Source organism: Pleurodeles waltl, chromosome 10 (assembly GCF_031143425.1).
Source record: "Pleurodeles waltl isolate 20211129_DDA chromosome 10, aPleWal1.hap1.20221129, whole genome shotgun sequence".
In the NCBI taxonomy this organism is placed as follows: domain Eukaryota; kingdom Metazoa; phylum Chordata; class Amphibia; order Caudata; family Salamandridae; genus Pleurodeles; species Pleurodeles waltl.
The window spans coordinates 1,039,134,790-1,039,148,955 of record NC_090449.1 but is presented as its reverse complement, the minus strand read 5'-3'; the positions used below and the strand labels follow the sequence as shown (position 1 = coordinate 1,039,148,955).

At 43.6% G+C, this 14,166-nt stretch overlaps 1 protein-coding gene across 4 annotated transcripts in view; it reads left to right on the top strand.

Annotated features, from left to right (window-relative positions):
• The window catches only part of CMC1 (C-X9-C motif containing 1), a 159,684-nt gene that overhangs the window by 145,013 nt on the left and 505 nt on the right, over positions 1–14,166 (top strand). The gene's annotated exons all lie outside the window — the stretch shown is intronic.

Sequence of the window (14,166 nt, the reverse complement as noted above, 5' to 3'; positions counted from 1 at the left end):
AGGGCCTCTACATCTCTATTTACGATCACTGGACCAATAAACACTCACCTTTGCCAGGTTCAATGCATACTACCAACTTACCTTCACATCGGTTTGCTGTTACTTTTCCCTTGGCCGGACGGGCCGAGCCTTGATAAAGTCACTTGTGTGACGAAACACGTGTTGGCTGTTTTCTGCAAGACGATACAAACCTACAACAAACTTTGCCTATGAATAAAGACACTGTTCAACACCAACCCGGAATCATCGCTTTTCTCTCCGCTTCTGGATTCACACTACCAGGGATACTTTTTCCTAAAACGTTTCTGGACTCTATATCTCTGTGTGCCTTGGTCATTTTGCATTCAAGTTTTGAATATTGCAAGGGATTCTGGGTTAAAAGAAACAGTAAGAGCCATGGAAGTCACCCCACCCTGGATTCCTAGTTTGCTAGGTTTCGGCTGAGCTATGGTCCAAAATCCTCAGCTACCCACTTTGCAAAAAAACAAAAAATAATAATTTGAAAAATGTGACGTATCCATGTTGCGTTTGGGCAATTTACTGTTGCGGGCACTCGTCCTACCCACACAAGTAGGGTACCATTTTTATTAGAAGACATGTGGGAGCATAGAATAGTAGAATATTTATTACCAATTGGATTTTCTTTGTAGTTGTGCCTTCCAAATGTAAGTTGGTCCGTAAGAAAAAGCCGTTTTGAAAAATACCCTCTAAGTCATATACTAGTGCGTGTGTCACAAATTTAGGGATGTACAAATAGGCACTGCTCCTAAACTCCGTCTTGTGCCTATTTTAGAATTACATAGGTTTCCTTGATATCCATATTTCACCATACGAATTGGTCTATACTCGGCACATAATGAAAAACCATTGTACGGTGCAGCTCAGTTGTTGGCTCTGGCTACCGGCAAAGCCTTTATATCCCATATATCCCCTCACCCAGAAGGGTCTAGCTTTTGTAAATCGTTCATTGTGACAAAAAGTTACAGATGAAAGCGTTCTCACAAATGCTTGTTTTTTCCTACTCAGTTTCAATTATTTCCTTATGCGTAATTTAAATCTTGACAGACGGATTACTCTGTCACAAATGTGACAGTTATTCCATTTGCTGTATTACGATTTCAATAGAATATAATGGAATCGTAATACGGCGGACGCAATATACGTTATGTTTGTGACAGAGTAACCCCGTCCACCAGGATGTCAATCAGGCTCTTAGTTTCTTCGGGGAAAACCTCAAGGGATCTACACATATGAGCCCTTGCTGAATTCAGAATTTTGTCTACCTTCCCGAAATCTATAGCTTTCCTAGATCACCTGTGGTTTCTACTGGTTTCCACCACAAACTGGAAGTTGGTTGAGGGCACAAAAATAATCAGCTCTGTAAGTCCCTGAAAGTCCCTGAAAGCTTGGGAGATAGAGACTTGAGCATAGCAAATCCTTCGTTGATGCCATTTTTAGGAGAAAACAAAACACAACACTTCTATCTGGAGCATTTTTTCCAACTATTCCCCAAGTTATATTTTGTTGGTACTTTTAGAATCCCCCAGGATGTTGGGGAAAAAGGATGCAAATTTGGGGTCTCTACCTAGTGTGGAAAAAAGTTAAGGAACCCTAATCATGAACTACCCCAAATAGCCAAAAAAGGGTTCAGCACTGTGGGGAGAGGGCTAGGCGGCACAACAGTTAAGGCGTTAATTCCTTCAGGGAAACTAGTCAGAGAGGGGGTTTTCAAGATAAACTAGGTGCATCACTCAGGACACCTGCACTTCCAAGAGCGAGACTGATACATCTGTGAATAGGAGTTCTCCTGTCTCGTCCAGGGGCGGAGACCTCCACAGCATAATAACGGTCTATCAGGCTTCCATTGGCAGAATCCCAGCAAAAATTGCTCCATGTTCTGAGCTTTATCCTGCCATTAAAGTCTCCCACAAATATTTTCCAATGTGATCCGAGTACTGTCCTCTACGCTGAAATGGAACAGTACTATTTATCCAAATGTAATATTCCTCTAACAGCTGAAGTCAAATATGTAGCATACATCTGGCTCTCCTTTAATCTTGCATTCTTTTGCGTTCCTCTACTTATGGGTCAGTACATTTGAACACTTCTCCATACATAGAACCAATATCCACAGCTTATTCTTATCTATTTTAATGCTGCTAGCATACCGTGGCATCATTGTGACTTCCACCATGGTAATAAGGTAGTCAGTGTAAAGCCTATATTCCTAATACAGCTGCAGTTAACACCAGAACGTGAGTTAATTAACAGAAATATGTTGTGTTGCCACAAACTCACATCCCCAACAGTTGCCACTCAGCTCCCAACTCGATGTAAAATGCTAAGCTTCCCTTTGAGCTTTCTTAAAAAGGGTACTCGCTACACTGGTCTCTCCCAACCCTTTTGAAACCAGACAATGAATGCTCAAGTAAACAAGTCTTTCAGTCACTTCACCAGTCACTCAAGGAGGAATTCATGCAGCACTCAGTCACTCAAAATGTACTGACCAGTAGACGTCACTTTTCTTTCTCTCCAACTACACTTCCACCATGTTTCTTTGCAACAGGTTATTTTCTATTTTTTTAAGTGTATTACATACAGCAATCCTGGCCATCACGTTTCTTAACACTTGTCATCGCTCACTAGCCTTTATACCACATTTGCTTAATCTCAGAACATACAGAATATTAAAAGAACAGGTGCTTTCCTTGTTCATTTGGTTTCTGCCAGGCTACAGGGAGCAAGGCATAATGAATATTCTTTTTTTGTTTGTTTTTCCTCACATTATCAAACATTGAGTAGGATATGTGAGGCAGTAATTGGTGTAAAAGGAAATGTCTCTGCCATTGAAGGCATGATCTCTCTCTGTTTCAAAGTCTCCACTAGCATACTTGCATTGGCCCAATATCTAACAGAGAACCCAACCCATTGCATAGGTATTCATTGTGTCCAGTCCATTTCAATTCCTGCAAATACCTCATGGTCTGTGAACTTTTTCAGCAAAAACTGCCCTTCTTCTTGAAACTCAGTTCTTTCCGGCAAGCCATGCAGACAGACATTCTTCCTCCATGTAATTGCCTCACTCAACTCATTTTGTATTTATTCAGTAGTTAGTATTCCTAGTAGAGTCTGTCACCAATTCTAGTCTTTTTCTAAGCTTTTCCATATTGTGCCATATTATGGATATGTTTTCTCAACAGTGGCAATAGTTGTATTTGCCGCTCTCCTGAAGGAGTTCTGCGTTTGAGTGAGGGTGGGATACCCAGGGGTTGCATTCAAAACCACCCTCTGTCATGCTTTGGGAGCCTTTATTGCCTTGCTGGGTTTGAAAGTCTGGATATTCCTTCTGTTGCATTTAGCTCCACAGATTATAGCTATGCCCTCTGTGCAGGGTAAGCTTCACACGGTCTTTGGGGCTGCAAACAATGTCCACATTTTTTGCTTCTGCTTTATCCATGGATCTCATCAGTCCACGTCTGTGTTGTTCTGCATTGCACGTCTAAGATCACTACTCCAGAGGTGATCATTCAACATATGTAAAAGAAGGAAGCTGATATCCCTTTTCACTTGCCTTCGACATTTTCTGCTGCTCTGTCATGTAGCCCATTTAAATTCTGGTCTTTGAGGAAAAAAAGTCCTCTGAATCATAAAAGGCACTTTCTCAGAATAGCTATAGGAACAGGCATCTTTCAGATCAGCTGACATGATGTTGTTCCATCAGCTCATCCCCAAGCAGAACATGATAGTCAGGCTTCATCAACCTGAAGCAAACTCACCCCCTGCATCCATAACACCACTGCACTGCCTTGGGGAGGAGTCAAAGCTCGTAGGGTGTCAGGCAGCTAAGTAGGGGCACGCGTCCTTCACACCTGCTGAGGCACTGGCAAGAGGTCTCCTCTGCTTGATGCACCCATTGTCAGTGCAGGACCAACTGAGACAGTCACAGGACCTACTCACTGTTAACCTTCTCTCCCTACAATGGGGTCCCGTAAGGCTCCTCATTAAAGTACAAAGGACTCAGAAAATGGTAAAGTCCAGGCGACCTTAGCGAACATTTCATCGCATGTGTCGTCTCATCTCTTGAAATGGTGTGGGTGGTAATTTGATGGCAGCGGACACAGACGGTAACAGTTGTCTCACTTCAGTCACGAACATCTGCGCTTCTCGTCATAATGTCAAATTCCAGTGGGTGGCTAGTTCAGCAGTTCATAACGGCTTAAATATGGCAGTTTTCTTTTAGAGGCACAGTTCCTAATCTTGGAGCCCCTTTCTCAAATACTTGGTTGCATACAATGTCCCATATCGACAGATAAAAAGGCAGTCCTAATTTGTTTATGTTTAGATAGTTTATCATTTTTGTGTGTATGTATTGTTTTTGCAAGTCTGTCTGGAGAGCAAAAAAGTACTGTACATGAATAAAAGTTAGGGAATGATTCATGACAGGTATGGATTTGCATATTTGAATTGTATTAAACATATTTACATAAGCATTAGATTTACCTGTTTACAATTTTAAGTTCAGAGAATTCAAAAAGGGACAGGGAGCTTGTGATTTGGCCAGAATCACACAATCATTAAAACAAATTGTAGAAGAAATTTCACAATTTGTTTTATTCTGAAACAAAATCTGCCTCCTTAAAAATTTCAAATGTTGCTCCATGTGACAAATTCTGAGAAATATTAGGGACTTATTCAGGGAATGGCAGAGTGGCAGGAAAGCTGTAAGCCTGTAGTGTTCCTGCCTTATGTTACATGTATTTGTTAAGTGCACTAAAACCATCTAGGGTATCCTGGTTCTGAACTGGTGCACGCACCTGCTTATAGTATGTTGGTTAATTGAAGAGGCAGGACTTTTTTTTCTTGAGGAATTCAAGATGAGAGTGGAGGCTCTGATGTGGGAGGGCGTTCTATGCTGTTGGAGAGATTTTAGAGAATGCCTCTCCCCCTGATTTGGTTCTGTGTATGTGTGCGACTAAGGGTCCTGTGGGAGAGGTGGTGGTTGGTGAAAGGAGATGCACCTAATCAGGTTAGTGGGACCTAAGTTGTCTAGTGGCTTGAATGTGTTTGTGAAGATTTGGAATGAGCGCTTTTGTGCGTTGGGAGCCAGTGGAGCTCTATCTGGTGTGATACGATTTCTGTGTGTTGGCAGTTGAGGATTATCCTGGCTGCTGAATTCTGGATGGTTTGTAGTATTCTAGTGAGTTGCTTCATGACCCCAGCATAGAGGGTGTTCTTGTAGTCCAGCTTGCTTGTAACTAGGGCATGAGTGATAGTATTTCAAGTGCTGATTGGGAGCCATTTAAAGATCTTCCTCAGCATCTTCAGGGTGTGGGTGCGGTGATGGCTTTGACTTGTTTGTCATGTCCAGCTTGCTGTTGCTTATTATTCTGAGCTTCCTGACAAGGGTGCTGTATGTGGGTCCAAGTTCAACTGGCCACCATTGGAGTCTCATGGTGAGGTGTTCTTGTTGAAGATCACTACTTCTGTCTTGTCTGTGTCATGCTTGAGAAAGTTAACTTTCATCCAGTTAGTGACTGTGGTCATGCAGGTGGAGGGGTCTTGTCAGAGAGGCGGAGTATGAGGCTTGTGACGTAGGAGAGGATGTTGATGCCATGTGTGTGGATGACGTTGGCCGGAGGGATCTTGTATGCATTGAAGTCGATGGGGCCAAGTGATGAACCTTGAGGCCTCCACAGATGGGTTTGCAGGCCTCCGAGGAGTAAGGTGCCAGGGTTAAATGCTTGTGTTCTGTCAATTAACATTGAGCAGACCCAGAAGAGAGCAGATCCTCGGATGCCAACTTCGTGCAGGCTTCAGATGGGGTGTGAGACTGTCAAATGCTGCAGAGGTTCAGAAGAATGAAGGCTGAATGTCTCCACTGTCCAGGATCATGCAGCTGTCTTCTGAGGCAGCCATGGGTGCTGTTTCTGTACTGAAGTTAGGCCTGAATTCGGACTGCGTGGCACTGAGGAGCTGGTGGTTGCTAAGGCGTTGGTTGACAGGTTTGTCTAAGACCTTTGCCCTGTATGGTAGGAGAGAGATGGGTCTGTAGTTGAAAAAGGTGACTGGGTCAGAGGATTTTTTTTTTTTTTTTAGCAGGGGCATGACCAATTCTGTGGGTACTCTAGTGTCACCCCCCCACTCTGAGACCGCAAGGTTTCCATCTTCAGAGTCTGTGCTGGAGGGAACCCCTAACCCAGCGGTTTCACCCATCCCACCCCATACGTGACTACTGGGTCACAGTGAACTTAGTCAAACCCTAGTGATGGACTACTATTACTCAATATCCCTATCTGTGTCTGCGTTTCAAGATATTTGCAGGAAGAATGTTAACTGTGTCCCACAGGCATGAAAAAAGCTCCTTGCCGTATGGGTCTTTTATGTCTTGTTCGGAGAAAACAAGCTTTTGGTTTTGGCAAATTTCACTGCCGTTGAGGCAGCTGTCATGGCTCCTTTCACATCAGAAAGATCCCCACTTTAATACCACGAACGGTCTTCTACCAGGGAGGGTTAAGATCATGATCTCTGCCTCCTTGGTGTGACAGCAGACTCATACCAGAGTGCAGTTGTGGCACCTTAATTTGTACTGTACCAATTAGAAACCACTAATGTATGATAACTATATGTTCGATGGCATATGTTGCTGCAGATACACATGTTTGGCACAGTCCGCTGCCTGGTGTTGGGCTCGGAGTATTACAAGTTGTTTTTCTTCGAAGAAGTCTTTTTGGTCACGGGACCGAAGGACTCCTCCCTCCTCGGCTCCATTGCGCATGGGCGTCGACTCCATCTTAGATTGTTTTTTTCCGCTGTCGGGTTCGGACGTATTCCTTTTCGCTCCGTGTTTCGGTTCGGAAAGTTAGTCAGAATCTCGGAAGAAAGCGTCGGTATTGTTCCGTTCGGTATCGGGATAGTTAGGTACATCGACACCGATCATCGGAAGACTTTGGGGTAGTTTCGATCCCCCATCAGGGCCTGGTCGGCCCGACCGCGTGCGACATCGAAGCCGATGGAACGGACCCCGTTTCGTTTCTGCCCAAAATGTCACAGTAAGTATCCTTATACAGATCAGCACTTGGTCTGTAACTTGTGCTTGTCCCCCGAGCACAAGGAGGATACCTGTGAAGCCTGTCGAGCCTTCCGGTCCAGAAAAACACTCCGGGACCGAAGAGCCAGGCGTCAACAAATGGCGTCCACGTCGACAAAACAACGTTTCGACGAGGAAGAGGAAACATTCTCGGTTCCGGAATCAGAATCCGGAGACTCCGACGTCGAACAACAGCAACAAACTGTGAGTAAGACGTCGAAAAGTAAATCCATCGACAAACCGAAAGCCCAGGGGACGCCACTGCCAACAGGCCATGGCTCGACCCATAAAACAGGCGACCCGTCGAAGGCGCCGAAAAAGGGCACGCCCATAGCGAAGACACCCGACTCCGGTCGAGGGACCGCCATGGAGCAACCTCGGAGCCGAGAAAGCGGCTCCGAGAGACAAAAACAAGATACCGGCACCGAAAAACATCGGCACCGAGAATCCATGCCGAAAGGAACAAAAATTCTGTCGGTGCCGAAACCGAAAAAAGATTCTCTCTCGGCGCCGAAAAATACCACACCTTCATCCTACTCAGAGGAACAAGGAATAAGTGGCCAAATGCACAGATTTGGACAAGAGCTCCAAAGTGTAGAATCGGACTACACACAAAAGAGACTGTACATCCAGCACGACACAGGGAAGATATCAACCCTTCCCCCAATCATGAGGAAAAGAAGGATCGGACTTCCAAAGGATGACGCACAACCACAAGCCAAAGTGGTTAAAAAAGTCACGCCTCCGCCCTCTCCACCACAGGCATCGCCGGCACAAACACCGCCACAAATGCACTCACCAGCGCAAACTATCATAAGTCATGACGATCAGGATCAAGACGCTTGGGACCTGTATGACACCCCAGTGCCGGACAATGATCCCGAGTCATACCCCACAAAGCCGTCACCGGCAGAGGACAAGTACCTCATACTCGCAACTGGTGGCTAGGGCAGCAGAATTCCACAATGTCCAACTGCATTCCGATCCTATAGAGGATGATTTTTTATTTAACACCCTCTCGGCTACACACAGCCAATATCAATGTCTCCCAATGCTACCAGGGATGTTACGGCACGCAAAACAAATTTTTGAAGAGCCCGTAAAATCAAGAGCCATCACCCCAAGGGTGGATAAGAAATACAAACCACCACCCACAGACCCAGTGTTTATTACTTCGCAGTTACCACCTGACTCCGTGGTAGTAGGGGCAGCTCGCAAGAGAGCAAATTCACATACATCTGGCGACGCCCCACCTCCGGACAAAGAAAGCCGAAAATTTGATGCGGCAGGGAAAAGAGTAGCATCACAGGCAGCCAACCAGTGGCGCATCGCAAATTCACAAGCGCTGCTGGCCAGATATGACCGCGCACACTGGGACGAGATGCAACTTCTCGTAGACCATCTTCCCCAGGAATACCAAAAAAGGGCGCAGCAAATAGTGGAAGAGGGACAAACGATCTCAAACAATCAAATCCGCTCTTCACTAGACGCAGCCGATACTGCAGCAAGAACAGTCAACACTGCTGTCACCATAAGGAGACACGCTTGGCTACGCACTTCAGGCTTCAAACCTGAAATCCAGCAGGCTGTCCTTAATATGCCCTTCAACGAGAAACAACTTTTTGGCTCTGAAGTGGATACAGCCATTGAAAAACTTAAAAAGGACACAGACACGGCCAAGGCCATGGGCGCACTCTACTCCCCGCAGAGCAGAGGCTCTTTCAGAAAAACTCCATTTAGAGGGGGGTTTCGTGGCCAACCCACAGACACCACCAGCCAACAAACAAGAACCACACCATATCAGGGTTCCTTCCAAAGGGGAGGTTTCAGGGGATATCGGGGGGGTCAATTCCCAAGGAGTAGGGGAAGATTCCAGACTCCAAAAACACCTCCACCTAAACAGTGACTTTCAAGTCACGCAACCCCTTCACTCAACACCAGTGGGGGGAAGACTAAGCCAATTCTACCAATCTTGGCAACAGATTACAACAGACAATTGGGTATTATCAATAATCCAACATGGCTATTGCATAGAATTCCACAACTTCCCACCAAACATCCCCCCCAAAACACGCAAAATGTCACCACAACATTTAGAACTTTTAGGACTAGAAGTTCAAGCACTACTGCAAAAGGATGCAATAGAGTTAGTACCAGTACAACAAAAAAACACAGGAGTTTACTCCCTGTACTTTCTAATTCCAAAAAAAGACAAAACATTAAGACCAATATTAGATCTCAGGACACTAAATACCTACATCATATCGGACCATTTTCACATGGTCACACTACAAGACATCATTCCACTGCTCAAACAGCAAGATTACATGACCACATTAGACCTAAAGGATGCGTACTTTCATATACCAATACACCCTTCTCACAGAAAGTACCTACGGTTCGTATTCAAAGGAATACATTACCAATTCAAGGTGTTGCCATTCGGAATAACAACTGCACCAAGAGTGTTCACAAAATGTCTAGCAGTAGTAGCAGCACACATCAGGAGACAACAGATACATGTGTTCCCTTACCTAGACGATTGGCTAATCAAGACCAACACAGTAAAAAAATGCGTAAACGACACCACATTTGTCATACAAACCCTTCACAAACTGGGGTTTTCCATCAACTATACAAAATCACACCTAGAACCGTGTCAAACACAACAATATCTAGGAGCAACCATCAACACATCAAAAGGAATTGCCACTCCAAGTCCACAAAGAGTGCAGGCATTCCACAAGGTAATAAGTGCTATGTTTCCAAACCAAAAGATACAAGCAAAACATGTGCTAAAACTTCTAGGCATGATGTCATCATGCATAGCCATTGTCCCAAACGCAAGACTACACATGCGACCCTTACAACAGTGTCTAGCATCACAATGGTCACAGGCACAGGGTCAACTTCAAAATCTGGTGTTGGTAGACCGCCAAACATACCTCTCGCTTCTATGGTGGAACAGCAAAAATTTAAACAAAGGGCGGACATTTCAAGACCCAGTGCCTCAATACGTTATAACAACAGATGCTTCCATGACAGGGTGGGGAGCACACCTCAATCACCACAGCATTCAAGGACAATGGGATATACACGAAACAAAATTTCATATCAATTACCTAGAACTGTTAGCAGTATTTCTAGCGTTAAAAGCCTTCCAACCCATAATAACACACAAATACATTCTTGTCAAAACAGACAACATGACAACAATGTATTATTTAAACAAACAAGGAGGAACACACTCAACACAATTGTGCCTCCTAACACAAAAAATTTGGCAGTGGGCGATTCACAACAACATTCGCCTAATAGCACAATTTATCCCAGGAATACAAAAACAACTAGCAGACAACCTTTCGCGAGACCACCAACAAGTCCACGAATGGGAAATTCACCCCCAAGTTCTGAACAAGTACTTTCAAATTTGGGGAACACCCCAGATAGATTTGTTCGCAACAAAAGAAAACTCAAAATGCCAAAACTTCGCATCCAGGTACCCACACCGCGAATCACAAGGCAATGCTCTATGGATGAGTTGGTCAGGGATATTTGCGTACGCTTTTCCCCCTCTCCCTCTCCTTCCATATCTAGTAAACAAGTTGAGTCAAAACCAACTCAAACTCATACTGATAGCACCCACATGGGCAAGACAACCTTGGTATACAACTCTACTAGACCTTTCACTAGTACCGCATGTCAAACTACCCAACAGGCCAGATCTGTTAACACAACACAAACAACAGATCAGGCATCCAAACCCAGCATCATTGAATCTGGCAATTTGGCTCCTGAAATCCTAGAATTCGGACACTTAGACCTCACACAAGAATGCATGGAGGTCATAAAACAAGCTAGAAAACCTTCCACTAGACACTGCTATGCATCTAAGTGGAAAAGATTTGTTTACTACTGCCATGCCAATCAAATACAACCATTACATGCCTCTACTAAAGACATAGTAGGATACTTACTACATTTGCAAAAAGCAAATCTCGCTTTTTCATCTATAAAAATACACCTCGCAGCAATATCTGCTTACCTACAAACTACTCATTCATCGTCTCTATTTAGAATACCAGTTATTAAAGCATTCATGGAAGGGCTAAAAAGAATTATACCACCAAGAACACCACCAGTTCCTTCATGGAATCTTAACATCGTCTTAACAAGACTCATGGGTCCACCTTTCGAACCCATGCATTCCTGTGAAATGCAATATCTAACCTGGAAGGTCGCATTTCTCATTGCAATCACATCCCTCAGAAGAGTAAGTGAAATACAGGCATTTACCATACAAGAACCATTTATTCAAATACACAACAATAAAATAGTTCTCAGAACAAATCCAAAATTTCTGCCAAAAGTAATCTCACCATTCCATTTAAATCAAACAGTAGAATTGCCAGTGTTCTTCCCACAACCAAATTCTGTGGCTGAAAGGGCACTACATACATTAGACATCAAAAGAGCACTAATGTATTACATTGACAGAACAAAGCTAATCAGGAAAACAAAACAACTGTTCATAGCTTTTCAAAAACCACACATAGGAAATCCAATCTCTAAACAAGGCATTGCTAGATGGATAGTCAGATGCATTCAAACATGCTATCTTAAAGCCAAAAGAGAATTGCCTATTACACCAAAGGCACACTCAACCAGAAAGAAAGGTGCTACAATGGCCTTTCTAGGAAACATTCCTATGAGCGAAATATGTAAGGCTGCAACCTGGTCTACGCCTCATACGTTTACTAAACACTACTGTGTAGACGTACTAAATGCACAACAAGCTACAGTAGGCCAAGCTGTACTAAGAACATTATTCCAAACTACTTCAACTCCTACAGGCTAAACCACCGCTTTTAGGGGAGGTAACTGCTTTATAGTCTATGCCAAACGTGTATCTGCAGCAACATATGCCATCGAACTGAAAATGTCACTTACCCAGTGTACATCTGTTCGTGGCATTAGTCGCTGCAGATTCACATGTACCCTCCCACCTCCCCGGGAAGCCTGTAGCCGTTTAGAAGTAGATCATAAATCTTAAACATCTGAACATTTGTAAATAATTATTAGAAACTCTTAACGTACATACATATTCACTCCATTGCATGGGCACTATTTATACCAAACAACTCCATCCTCACCCTCTGCGGGGAAAACAATCTAAGATGGAGTCGACGCCCATGCGCAATGGAGCCGAGGAGGGAGGAGTCCTTCGGTCCCGTGACCAAAAAGACTTCTTCGAAGAAAAACAACTTGTAATACTCCGAGCCCAACACCAGGCAGCGGACTGTGCCAAACATGTGAATCTGCAGCGACTAATGCCACGAACAGATGTACACTGGGTAAGTGACATTTTCAATACCATCAGATTCTGTGCTGGTGATGTTGAGCCGCCTTCTTGTTCCAAGCTGGGTAGCGTCCACTTTGTGTACACAAAAGGTGATGGGAGGAATGCTTTGGTAGTTGCTTTGGGTAGCATTCTTTTTCTCACAATGATTTTTAAATTTGGAACATGCCATATGCAAATCAGTCTTGTCCCTGCTCCATTAGGAACAGTCCAGCCAGAACTGCCAGACCAAGTCCTGCGATAACCAGACCACAAGCAACCCAAGACTGGCTTCTTGGTCCCTTGCTCGCTGTGCCACTGGAGCCAAGCTGCACTTGACTGACGAGCTCCAATCAGGGTGAAACCAGTCTTGGGCTGCTTGTGTTCTGGTTCAGGGAGAACCTGCTCAAGCACTTGAGGCTAGACTGTTCCTGTTGGAGCTGGGCCAAGACTGATTTGCATATGGCTGGGTCCAAGCTGAGGTGACATGGTGGGGAAAAAAAAACTTTTGGCTTGGAATGCTACCCGGAGCGATAGCCTGTGGTTATGCTTTTTGCAAGCATTCTGTTTAGGTGTCTGATGCTGCGCCCACTTTGTGCTGACTGCTTCATACTCTGAGGTTGACTTAGTGTGTAATTAATTGTGAGGGAAATGTATTTTCAGTACTGTTATAGAATTAGAAACACCCACTTTCAGTTGCACACATTTGCTTTTCATAGGTGTAAAATGTATTGCTGTGGTCTTAAGGGTAGTCTTCTTCGACCAAAAATTCTTAAACCTGAGACCACATGCTTCTTTCTTCAGGGAACCTTTTTGTCTTACTCGTGACAATTTACCTACTGAACTAGAAGATTAGTTCAGGCATTGAAATTGGATGTTAATGACTGCAATACTTTTGCTTCCACATAAGCAGGATTGTAGGGCACACATATATGGCTTACATATGCAGCATTTAGAAATCTAAAATAGAAAAGATTGTGATGTGTAAATGAATAAATGCTTAACAGAACATTTTTTCTGGTACACTAATTAGATTTAATATGAAAGAGAATCACTTGCCATGGAGTTATCAGATTCATGCAAACGCTCAAACAGTTAATAAACATTTATTTTGTTGCCCATTGTTTTAAGACTCAAAGTAAACCAGGAGGCTCAACTTCAAGACTGAAATGTCACACAGAATGTGAGTTTAAGCCCTTTGATATAGTTCTGCAATATATATCATTTGCTTGCAATCTTAATTGATTGTAGAAACCATTGAAACAATCCAAATGATAGCAAGGAGAAGTGCAGTTTGAGTGGTGAAGCTAAGAAGGATGATGTTTTCCAATAAGGTGAAGTCGGTAATAAGAACTATTTACCATCAGGTTAATTTAGGTAGAAAAATGTACATAGATCAGCTAATAACCAGTTGTCTAACATTACCATCCCATTAACGTGATCTGCCCAGAGCGTGAAGGAAATGTAGAAAGGCCAGCGAAGCTGCCCTTATTATGGAACACTTTTTTACAGACAGCTTCATATTGTTTCCCCTCTTTTGTAAAGTTTACTGCAGCTTTAAATCACTCTTTCAATTGCTTTTCTTCAAACAAACAGTTTAGTTTTAAAGCTTTTACCATTTTGAACTGAGACATTGGTTTTTATTTCCATTGTTTTGCGCGATTGTTTGCATTACATAGTTGACGTAAGTATTACATAAATGGAGGAGAATCGCGTGCTTCTAATTGTGCATTAAACACAG